Source organism: Diabrotica virgifera, chromosome 1, assembly GCF_917563875.1.
Source record: "Diabrotica virgifera virgifera chromosome 1, PGI_DIABVI_V3a".
In the NCBI taxonomy this organism is placed as follows: domain Eukaryota; kingdom Metazoa; phylum Arthropoda; class Insecta; order Coleoptera; family Chrysomelidae; genus Diabrotica; species Diabrotica virgifera.
In genome coordinates this window covers 166,625,238-166,638,279 of record NC_065443.1, presented here as the reverse complement: position 1 = coordinate 166,638,279, position 13,042 = coordinate 166,625,238, and positions in this window count along the sequence as shown.

Here is a 13,042-nt window from a genome sequence, read left to right as displayed (position 1 = left end):
ACAAAAGTTAAATTGTTTTTTGCCATGTGTTTTTTCGTGCCATGTGCCATCGATCAAAATGTAGATATCATGAATTCCGCCATGGTCACCATAACAAACGAAGTTTTGAAACCAGAAAAAGACCCAATAAAGAAAAAGGATTGGATGACCAATAAAATACTAGACCTTATTCAACAAAGAAGAAATTGTAAAAACAAAGACGAGATTCGGTATAGAGATATATATCGACAAATAAGATACGAGGTTAAGCGAGCAAAAGAGGACTGGATGGAACAAAGATGTCGTGAAATGGAAGAACTACAAAGAAAATACGACGAGTTTAATATACATAAAAAGCTTAAAGAAATTACCTACACTCAGAGAAAAAGAACTCCTCACTCTATGAGAAACTCCAAAGGTAAAATAATTCTCGACTTGGATGAAAAAAAGGAAGAATGGATTAACTATAAAGAGCTTTTTCTGGATACGAGGCCACCACTTAACACCACAAAGTATACAAATATTGGTCCTAGTATTTTAAAAGCGGAAGTAGAGAAAGCCATCAAACAGAGCAAAAATGGGAAATCTACATACCCTGACCAAATACCATCAGACTGGCTCAAACTTCTGGATGACGACAATGTCTCACAACTAACAAATATTTATAATCATATATACTAGACTGGATTGATGCCACAGATATGGTTAGAGTCTACATTTATGCCACTCCCAAAAAAACCTAATATATCATCATGTAAAGACTTTGGACTAATTAGTCTCATGAGCCACTCTCTCAAGCTACTTCTTAAGATAATTCTTAATAGAATCAAGCAGAAATGTGAAGAGACAAAGGGAAACAAACAATTCGGTTTCAGAGAAGGATTGCGAACAAGGGAAGCTTTGTACTCAATGTTAACATTACTTCAACGATCATGGGAAGTACAGAAACCAATTTAGGTCTGCTTTATAGATTTTGAGAAGGCGTTTGATAGAGTTCAACATGATAGGTTGTTTGAATATCTAGAAATGATTGGAATAGATGATAAAGATCTGAGACTTTTACAACATCTATATTGGAATCAAGAAGCTTCTATTCTGGTAGACGGCAAAGAAACAGACAAAATTTGCATTCAAAGAGGTGTCAGATAGGGTTGTGTGTTATCCCCAACTTTGTTTAACGTATACTCAGAAATAATTTTTAATGAAGCCTTGGAAGGACAATGTGGAGTTCGAATCGGGGGAGAAACTATTAACAACATCAGATATGCAAACGACACCGTGATCATGGCTGAAAATATCGAAGATCTTCAATTCCTTATAGATCGAGTCACTAGAGAATGCTCCAATAACGGACAACATAAATGCCACAAAGACAAAGTTACTTGTGGTTAGTAAACAAGACGTCGCGTCGGCCCTCTGCAACTAATTGTCAGTGATGAATCAATAACAAAAGTTAACCATTTTAAATACCTAGGATGTTGGATAAACGAGACACTAAATCCGGATGAAGAAATTAAAACTCGTATAGAAATTGCAAGAGAAGCATTTATGAAACTTAGATCTATTCTGAGCAACTCTCAGCTGAACTTACAACTAAGAATCAAGTTCCTAAAATGTTATGTGCATCCTGTATTACTATATGGATGTGAAACATGGATTATGAAGGTTAACATGATGAACAAATTAGAACCCTTTGAGATGTGGTCGTATCGTAGAATGCTCAGAATATCTTTGGTTCAACGCATTTCAAACAGAGAAGTCTTAAACAGAGTAGGTCAAGGTGAAGGTGACTTAATGAAGATGATAAAAAAGAGAAAACTTGAATGTCTGGGGCATAAAATGAGAGGTAGCAGATATAGGATACTGCAGTTAATACTCAATACAAAGATCGACGGAAAAAGAGGAATTGGTCGAAAGAAATATTCATGGCTCCGAAACCTTCGTCAATGGACTGGCTTATCAGCAGATCAATTGTTACATGCCGCACAAGATCGAGAACGATATCGGCAAATTGTTATGGAAGCTACCCACGCCTAAAAATTTGGGCACGGTACTTAAAGAAGAAGAAGATGTGACTTCTAATTTCATTTTGTTCTTTAAATTTTGGACACTGTTTGGATATGGATTTGTGCTCAAAGTTTTAACAGTGTATACAATAACTGTCTTGCTGGTCGCTACAATTATGATCATCGTTTTTCTCTTGTGAGCAGTTTATGCATCTCGTTTTTGTACTGTTTCAATTACGAAAAATGTGCCCATGTTGCAAGAATTTGAAGCATTGGACAACTCTATGCACATACGGTTCTACGGAACAGGCCACGCTGTTTATACAGGGTGTCCAGAAACTTTACCGACAAACGAAGACAGGAGATTCCTCAGATAATTTTAAGACAATTTAACCCAATTCACCTAGTCCGAAAATGCTTCTTAAGGGAGCTAGAGCTCTTTGAAGATGGCGTCATGAAATTAGTTTTTCTTAAATACCTCCAGAACGCTTAGATTTAGAAAAACGAAAATTGGTATGCATATTTAGCTTTCAGAGGAGATGAATCGATTCCATCTATCGCAAAATTCTAGTACCGATCATGGGCGTCCGTTTTGGGTAGAGCAACGGGTATTTTAACGCATAACTTTTTTGTTCTTAACTTTTATGCATTTTTGACACCGTATTATTAAATTGTGAGGTATTCTAGTACTAAAAGGTACTCTTGCTTTAAGTAGGTAGGACACACCGTTTTCTAGAAAAATCGATTTGAAATTTTTAATTTTTGGAATTTGAAAAAAAATGAAAAGAACTTTTCAACAAAAAACGAAGTATTTTACCAACATAAAGTAAGAGTAACTTTTAGTACTCGAATACCTCATAATTTAATAATCTAGTGTCAAAAATGCTCAAAAATTCAAGATAAAAAAGTTATGCTCTAAAATAACTGTTGACCTACCCAAAACGGACACCTATGACCAGTAATAAAAATTCGCAATTAATGAAATCGATTTATCTCTGGAATATAAATAAATGTACCAGTTTTAGTCTTTCTAAACAGTTTTTTTTTGAAAAAAATTTTTTTAATTCAAAGAGCGAAAAATTTTCAAATCGATTTTTCTAGAAAAAGGTGTGTCCTACAGATTTCAAACAAGAGTACCTTTTAGTACTAGAATACTCCGTAATTTAATAATCCAGTATCAGAAATGCATAAAAGTTAAAGATAAAAAAGTTATGTGATAAAATAACCGTTGCCCTACCCAAAACGGACGCCTATGATCGGTACTAGAAATTTGTAATGGATGGATTAGATTTATATCTTGAAGATAAATACGCGTACCAACTTTTGTTTTTCTAAATGGAAGCGTTCTGGAGGTATTTAAGAAAAACTAATTACAAGACGCCATCTTCAAAGAGCTCTAGCTCCCTTAGGAAGCATTTTCGGACTAAGTGAATTGGGTTAAATTGACTTAAAATTATCTGAAGAATCTCCTGTCTTCGTTTGTCGGTAGAGTTTCTGGACACCCTGTATATACATTTCTAGGTAAAATGTTACCTTCGAAAGTAAGTAATACCATTTGTCTAGGTACATATGCTTTTTCTCCATTTATATCAACTTTCCTTTTAAGTCGAGAGACTTGTGTTACTGATATATTGGATAATATATTTTCGAAAAGATATTCATCACTCAACGCAGTATCTACGTTCCTTATGATGGCTTTTCTTTGAAGCAGGTTATTTGGAATGTATGCTTTTAGTTGTTGCTCTTTTAAATTCTCATTCTTAACTAGATAATTTGCATCTTTGGGGCTTTTAAGTTGTACTCTTACCCTATTTCTCCCTACTCTGCCAATGCTAAGAATATTTTTAATTCCTAATTTTTTATGAAAAAGGTGACCCACCTTCATGGGGTAAATTTTTCCAATCTGCTCCGTATTTATTTTTTCAATGAATACATATACCTTATTCGTATAGAGATACCCTTTTTGTAGATTGAACAGCTTGATTTCTTTTTCTGGTTCCTTGGTATTTTCGCTTTCTTCCTCCTGGTCCATGTTTTGGGTTCCCCCTTTATCAGGGGGAGAGTTTTCATCCATTATTGTAAACTACCACCATATAAACACAAAAAAACAATAAACACTTCACAACACTGGGTTTTTTTATTAATTTAGCCCGGTGTGAAATTAGGGGGTATTCCCATCTCGGCTCACTATCCTTTACGATACCCCAGGTACATTTTAAAAACTTCCCAGGTCGGCTCGAAGGTTAACAGGTAGGTATTAGTACCCCATTAGTAGGTATAATATTAATTTTATCTTTGAATTATAGATTAGGGAAAATTTCTTATTAACATAGAAAAACATCCTACCTCAATACCCCTTCCTTCAATAATATACAGAAATTTTGCGTTCTTCTGCGAATTTAAGAAACGGTTTCTCTTGGTTGGAAATGTTGGCCGTGGAATCGATTTCGCTACTGATACATAGGATAAAGTTTGGTTAGATGTTTGAGACATATTGAGTGTTTGGGTATCTGCTACGCCACTGCTCATGTAGTCAAAGGGTCAAAAAATTATACCTAATTTAGCTTCTATGTATCATGGTAAAGGTTCAGCTTTTTATCCATTTTAAAATAAAAATAGATTGCCGATTGTAAGGTAACCTTCTTTAAATTTTCCTTCTGTGTTTTTAACAGTTGAAACAAAAAATAGATCTCAACTAATAATGAGTGATTTATACAATACATACATCTATTTCTAGTTTAAGGTACACTAATGTCACTGTTTTGTCACTATGTTTTACAAAACACGACAAAATACAGAACGATGTTTTTCGCTCGACACCTCGTAATGGAATCAATTTATCTCTCAATTAACTACTAGTTCGGTATCCAGACAAAATAGAGCATAATGACATCTTTAAAGCCCAGTATAAGTGAAATGTTTAGTCAAAGAGGAAAATTCTTATTAGTGTGTGAACGTTATAAATTTAAAGAACAAAAACCAAAATTAGCTTCAGGTGAAACAAAGTGGAGATGTGTAAGAGTGTGGAGATGAGTTATTCTATAAATCTATTTGTTCCATTGAGATATAAAATTATTTATAGTAACAATTAATATCTCATGAGCCGAGCTGGTATATTTTAAATCGGGCAGTTTTAATCTTTGCGCCGACTTGGGACATTTTTAAAAGACCTACCTGTTTCTTGGACCGAGATAGGCACTGCCCGAAATTAGATTATTATTAATTGCCTCAAAAACTTGTCTTAATCACTATTAAGCACCTGTAATTATACGTGTACTCGGTATGAATGATCGTACAAAACTGACCCTTATTTGTTAATAACTAAAATTCTCGTCCGAACTGTGACGGGAATTTTTGTATTTATAATCTATTAGGTATATAGTACCCGAAAAATCCATTGGCAACCTGGCTGGTCAAGTGTCCCGACAAAAACCTTATTTCTCTGGACAATAAAGTATGGTCGCAGAGTTTAGGATTTTTTTTGGGAAATTTACATAACCATATTTCGGAAACGGCTTGAGATAAAAATTTAAAATTTTGTATTTTTGTTTCCCTTATTAGCCACTATGAGTATTCCAAATTATAACCAAATCTGAAGAGGGGTGGAAATTAGGTGTGTTGAGTTGATATGGAATGACCCAAATATTACTTTATTACCGAGGGCCGAAAGTCCCTGAAGACTTCTATAATGTTTATTTTCATAAGTTACAGGGGTGAAAATATAAGAGGAAATTTAGTGTGATAATTGCAAATATTTGATTCAAAAGAAAAATTTTGTTTATTCTAAGGGACTTTCGGCCCTCAGTAATAACGTAATCTTTCATTCTGCGTTTAAATTTTTCAAAAATATTTATTAGTTTTCTCAGGATTCGAAAAAAATGAATACATTTGAAACACATTGAACATTTTGACAAGCGACATTTTGCGCCTTTCCCCTTAAGAGCAGTAGTCAGGATTACAGCCTTTTATTTTTCGGACCATTCATTCGAGCTTGCAACTAATTCTAACTACTTCATGTAGTTGTTCCATAATGATTTTTCGTAGGAAGTTGGGACTTTAACACGAGCCGAACATACACTCCTTTTAAATGTGGGCTGTGGCTCCAACTTACATTTCGTCTCGTCTTCTTTTATCTCTACTATCATCATTCTCTTTGCCTTATCCCTATGCGGGGTCGGCTTCCCTAATTGCATTTCTCCACACAATTCTATCTTATGTCATATCAATATTAATCTTCTTTACCAACATGTCCTGCCTAATCGTCTCCCCACACGTCTTCCTTGGTCTTTCTCTCCTACTCCTTCCAGGAATCTGCACTTCAGCAATTCTTCGTATTGGGTGACTAGCGTCTCGACGTTGAACATGACCAAACCATCTCAACCTATACTCTCTCATTTTGGCATCAATTGGTGCCACACCTAGACTTCCCCTATTATATTCATTTTTAATTTTATCCTTTTTTGTCACTCCACTCATCCATCTAAGCATTCTCATTTCCGCCACATGCATTCGTTGTTCCTCTTTCTTTTTCACTGCCCAACATTCAGTTCCGTACATCATAGCCGGTCTTATGGCTGTTTGATAGAATTTTCCCTTCAACTTCATTGGAATTTTCCGGTCACACAGCACACCACTCACTTCCTTCCACCTCATCCATCCAGCCCTAATTCTACTGCATGCATCTCCATCTATTTCTCCATTACTCTGTAATACCGATCCCAGGTACTTAAAAAGTAGAAGAACCGTGCCGATTCTCGCTCACCGTGGGAAAATTCTGGTCCAGAATCGGCATACCGATTCTCGACCATCGTGATACCTATCCATCAGGGTCCTTGGCATCGATGGCTCGTTGAATGTAGAAGAAGTAGAAGAAGTAAAAAACCAACAATGACCAGAGGATCGTAAGAAGATTGTTGATTTTGAAAAGGCAAGAGGCAACATGTGAAGTACATGACAATGGCCATTCTGAAAGTATATAAAAATGCTATATAATCATCATCATGACAATGACCCATACTTAACATGTATAAAAATGTGAAATGCTATACGATTATCATATATAGGGCTGAAAATATAATATTTGTACAAAATTACGAAAAATCAAATATTTTGAATTATTTACAAAAATATTTTTTAAATAACAAGTTGTTGTTTATCAACATTCCGGATGTGGATGTTTGATAAGGAAAGAGTGCAGACGATATTTTTGCAACAACAGGAAACCGCTAAAGATATGACAAACCACAGTGCTAGAAGGCCGGATGTAGTCAGATGATAACATGTAACCACAGATATTAGTATTATAAACTGTTATCAGTTTCCGGTAACCACAATAACATATTTTTACAGGAAATGTGCTATCGTGGTTAACGGAAAAATATGTTATTGTACGGAAAATAAGTTGAGACAAAAACAACCACACATAGACATTGCCAAAACGGCATTACAGCATATCTTCTTTGCTAATGATCCGATTTTGACGTATGGGGTGTCAAATGAAAGCGGTGGCGACACAGAAGCCAACTGTCAATTCTTCTTCTGTCAACGTTCAACATTAACTGTCAATTCTTCTTCTTCTTTTCCGTATAGTGCCTAACAGAACGTGACGTGAATGATGTTACGTGAATGACGTTTCATTTACGTGACGTGAATGGTGTGACGTGAATAACGTGACGTGAATAACGTGACGCGAATGACGTGACGTGAATGACGTGACGTGAATAGCGTGACGTGAATAACGTGATCTGATGGTTTCTAATGGCCTCTAATGGTCTCTGCTACACTCTATTCCCTAATGGTATAGGCTATTTATCTTTAAACCATCCTAACAGTGTACCTCTTTAACGTGACACTTGAACGCGAATGATGTGACATTTACGCGACATTCGACGCAGGAGGTGTGCTCCAAAGTTGGAATTTATTGAGACATTTCACGCAGAACATGATCAGTACTAGTATGAAACCCATCGAGTACATACATAGGGTAATGGAATTTCAAAGTACCTGTTAAATTCAACCTGTTAAATAAAGACATTAAATCATATGAAGATTTAAAACAAATTAATAGGCAATTCGATAGTCTGCATATTGAGCGGCAAACGTGGAGGTCTGAAGAGCTGCAGCATGGCCTTTACGCCTTTAGAAAACTACCACAAGCTACATATCCGTTAAGACGTATTCAGCCTACACCATGGGGGCCAGCAACAGCGAGAATGTGAAAAGTGAAATAGACAATGTCTTTGCAATGTCTTGTGTAATATTAGCATCTGTATTTATCTTAATTTTAAAAATTATTTTTGAAATTGTAGAGAGAAAATTTGAATCTTCATGTAATATAAGACTTGATCAGTAAATAAGGTGTTTAAATAAAAACCAAAAAAAAATCTCTAAATTATTTATTTATACATAGAAAAATTACAACGGTATTACAGTAGAAGAAAACCAGTGTCGTAGACGATCCACATTTCTTTCGGTGCATGAAAATAGTCCAACAGCGTGGCAGGGATTTATAGCAGGACCAACGTTTCCAAACTTGCAAACATCAATAATAAGGGGAAAAACTCCAAAAATGTGACATTTCTTGCTTAAAAATTCAGCTTTCTGTTCTCCTCGGACATATATGTAATCAGCGGCATACAACAACTTGGTTTCAAGTATTTCATTTAGTTTGGACAATTCTACATCTCCATCAGAATATCGAATACCAAGCAGTTTTTTCTCCACGTATGGTGCAGTCTTCTTATCCTCTTTACTTAGCGCATTGAATGGTTTCGGAGGTAAAAAGATGTAATGACTTCGTTTAAAACCTATTTCGATGGTAAGTTCTTTGGGAACAAACCACCCGTCCATATCGAATCCCTGAATATCTACGAATGCTACTCTCATGATGACTGCTCGTGTACTACTGACACTTCATGCGTCTAAGTTAGACTTTTTACAATTTCGGTGAGAGGGAAGTACTCCATTACACAGTCGTGAATAATAATACAATAGGCCTTGGTGTTGTCGGGAAAACCGTTATTCGCTTCAATATCGAGTTTTACGTCAACGGTGGATGCTTTCATGCTTTCTTCTTGTTTCGAACAATCGATAACGAACAATGCACGATTCTTAAAAGCTGAGAAATCGAGTAGAGGTCGTTTTTGTTGGGAATGTATGTAGCTTGGGTAAAATTCGGTATAGTTGAAATAGGCCTCGTTGTAGTCAGTTTTGCTAAAATCCAACTGCATTCTCTCGTTTGGCCAGTATTCTCCATTTAACGATAATCTAATACTTTGGATGCTGTTTTGTCAAGTATTTTATTCTGTGCTGGCAATTATTTCATGTTGAATGCATTAGACTAAAACAAATTTTATTCGAAGTCTCTCAAGGATATTGCTCAATCATAAAAAACGTTACATCATGCTATCGATAACAAGTTTAGACAAGTTAAAAAAGAATAGGTGAAAAAGGAGGAGGAGGATGAGGAGGATTTATTTCTTGATGCACCCGATGTAGCGACACCTGATGAAAACATTATTCAAGAGCAAATCTCCGGTTCCAACGAGATTCCGATGGATGGCACAGAAGAATTTATCGACCGATATCCTCCAATAAGTCACAAGTACATAAAAGAATATTTGATAAAAGCCGATAAAATCGATAGAAACTATGGTCCATTTTACGATACTATTGGTGGCTGGATATTGGGAAAACGTCGAATAAACTTTGATAAAAACAATGGAGACATAGTAATAATTCGAGAACGTGATTGTGAAGAACGTAGGTTAGGTGGTACGCCAGGCTTATATCACCTGTTATTTTATGCCAACCCAAACCCAAAACAGTATAATGATGAGGATTTAGAAAAGTATAAAACACTGTTGATTAACACAGAGGTTCATTTGGACACCTTAGGACGTCTTAAAGGTTCCAGCGGAGAAAAATACCATGCTATTATTAAACCTCTATTCAAACCACCTGATAGAGCAATGAAAAAGCATGCAACTCGATCACAAAAAGAACTCGAACACAGAACGCAAAAAACAGTTCGGTCAGCATCTTCATCTACGGTCACAGGAACGGGGTTGGATGACTCTCGTTTAACATACAACGCTGCACTCTTAGAGTATATTTATTGGGATGACGTCAATGAGTTAGTTGATCGGCTGAAACTCTTGGTGGCTTCGAAAGACGCCGGCAACACATCTAATGACAACGAAATCGTGGCTATCATCAATGAACTAAAAGAAGCTAATATAATAGAGTAACTGGGAATGACAGCATTATTTCCATTATGAGCGTCGACAAATTCGGTCATCTTTCTCGTGGTGGTGGTAGCACTCAAAAGGTGACGCGAGTTACATTTACACATACTTCTGACGGAAATATTAATGCCGAACATGTGAAAATTTGCAATGTAAAGGACCCATCGGAAAATGGTGATGCTGCAACGAAAAAATACGTTGATACACAAATAATAGAGTTGCGTAACGTACACCTACCATTAATTCAAACACATGGTGTGGTATTGGAGCAAAAACTAATGATATAGAGGATTTAGCCATCGGCCTTAATGAAGTAAGAAAAGAGCTTCATAAAACCACAATCCCAATTCTCGAGTAAAAGTTACAACAAATAATCAAAGATAAGTTGAATACAGTACAAAAGGATACGGAGAATAATGTAAATAAGTTGTTGCAGCAAGAATCTAATGATATACAGGATTTAACCATCGGCCTTAATGAAGTAAGAAAAGAGCTTTATAAAACTACAATTCCCATTCTACAGACACATGACGCTTCGATGCAAATTAAAATAAACCAAATTAATGGTACTCTTGCTACAATTAAACAAGACATCATCAACAATTCGGATGATATAGATAAAAACGTTAGCACGGCTGCAGATAAAGTTACAAAAAATTCGTTGAAAGTAGACCGGATGGAGAAGACGATAAAAGAAATGAACGTGGCATTACAGGGTGTAGTAGACAACCTTCATTCGATGAATATAGATACCCGTCTAAAAGCAATTGAAAATCGTATATAAGAATGTCTAAAGAACAGGTGGTGAAGGAATTGCATAAACCAGCACGAAGAAACTATCCTCGTCGACGAACAATCATCAAAGGACTCGATGACTTGTGGCAGATGGATTTGGCTGAAATGCGTCCTTATGCGCACCAAAATAAAAATTAAAAACTAATACTAGTTGTAATTGATTGTTTTTCAAAGTTTGTTTGGACACGCCCTCTAAAGACCAAAACAGGTGAGGAAATTACTCGGGAATTTTCGGACATTCTCGCCCATACTCAACGAGTGCCGAAAACCCTACAATATGATCAGGGAACCGAATTTTACAACAAAAAATTTCAAAATTTAATGAAAAAATACAACATTAATCATTACTGCACCTACACGATTAAAAAGGCTGCCATTTGTGAACGAGTTATTAGAACGTTGAAAGCAAAGTTGTACAAGTATTTCAGTTTACATCGATCATACAAATGGCTAGATGTCCTACCTTTAATCACCGAGGAATACAACAATACGAAGTACAGTAAAACAGGATACAAGCCATCTCAGGTCAAGAAATCCAACGAAAAAGCCATTTTACACAAAAGTTATAGTCACTTAAAGATTGCCGGCCCGCGGAAATTTAAAGTTGGTGATATTGTACGTGTATCAAAGGCAAAACATTTCTTTGAAAAGGCCTACACACCCAATTGGACTACAGAATTATTTAAAATTGTACAAGTGAAGGTAACAAATCCTATAACGCATTTGCTAGAAGACATGCAAGGTGCGCCGATTAGCGGTGGGTTTTACGAAGAAGAATTGCAGAAAACGAAAATTCCCGACATTTACTTCGTTGAAAAAGTACTTAGACGAAAAGGCACCAAGATGTATGTTAAATGGTTAGGACTGGATAGCAAACACAACAGTTGGATCAATAGTTCAGATGTAGTTTAAGGATCTACCTTTTAATCCGCCGCGTAGCAATACATTTTTTGGAAAAGATGACAGTTAACCGCAAAGAGTGGGGGAAGGGAACAGTATAAATTCTTTCAACAACGAACCGACATACGTAGTTCCAACAGACCCGATGAGTTCCCAGGGCAGCGGCGTATTCAGTTACAACACCATGTGTTCTCAAGATAGCGGCTACGACAGTCAATCATTTAGTGTAGAATATGATGATGATGATGACAGTCAGCCACCCAGTCCTGACGCTAAATTAGATCGATTATTGGCAAAATTTGAAGAAGCTGCCACAAATGAGCCATATTATTTATTAGAATCTACCTATCCAATGAGCTCTTTCAACATCAAAATTGGATTATCTCCAGCTCGAGATTTTTCACCATCCATCATGCTGTATCGTCATGGTACTTGTAACAAAATCAGTTTACACACAAACGAGTGGTCAACCATAATTGAGTGGTTTAAAGAAAGACTGGTTGATTTTTTCCAAGCAGACCTGCCTACTTTTGCCGATGAGTATGATCCAATCGAATTAAAGTGCGGCGATTTCTACACACTACGACAATTGGTGATGGAGAATGTAAAGTTAGTAGCCATTGATAAATTTGGAGTCGAATATTATTTATGGGAAAACGATGTCATTCAACTTATAGAAGCAGACCAGAGCATGATATCCCATAAAGTGATGCTGTTGAAGAGTTTACAATTTTGCGAATTCTATATAAACATTTCAACTTTCATTAAGAAAAATTTGTGTGTCAAAGTCTCTTTGTATGGACCAGTTGAAGCCTTTAACGCATATTGCGCTATTTATCCAAATAGTTTGTTAAGTTTAGCTTTAAGGGAATATGTATTTTATTATAAAATTAGGCTTGTAAATGATTTAACAGATTTTATGTAAAAAAATAAATGATATTAAATATGTTGTCTTTTATTTTTATTAAATAAAACCAAAACATATTTGTGTACAAAGTTTTATTACTATGAATTACATAAGGTATACAATTGATAATAAATGAACAATATACAAAAATTATATACGGATAATAAGCAAGTTTTCCATTTATTATCAGTTTATTCAATCATTGTAGT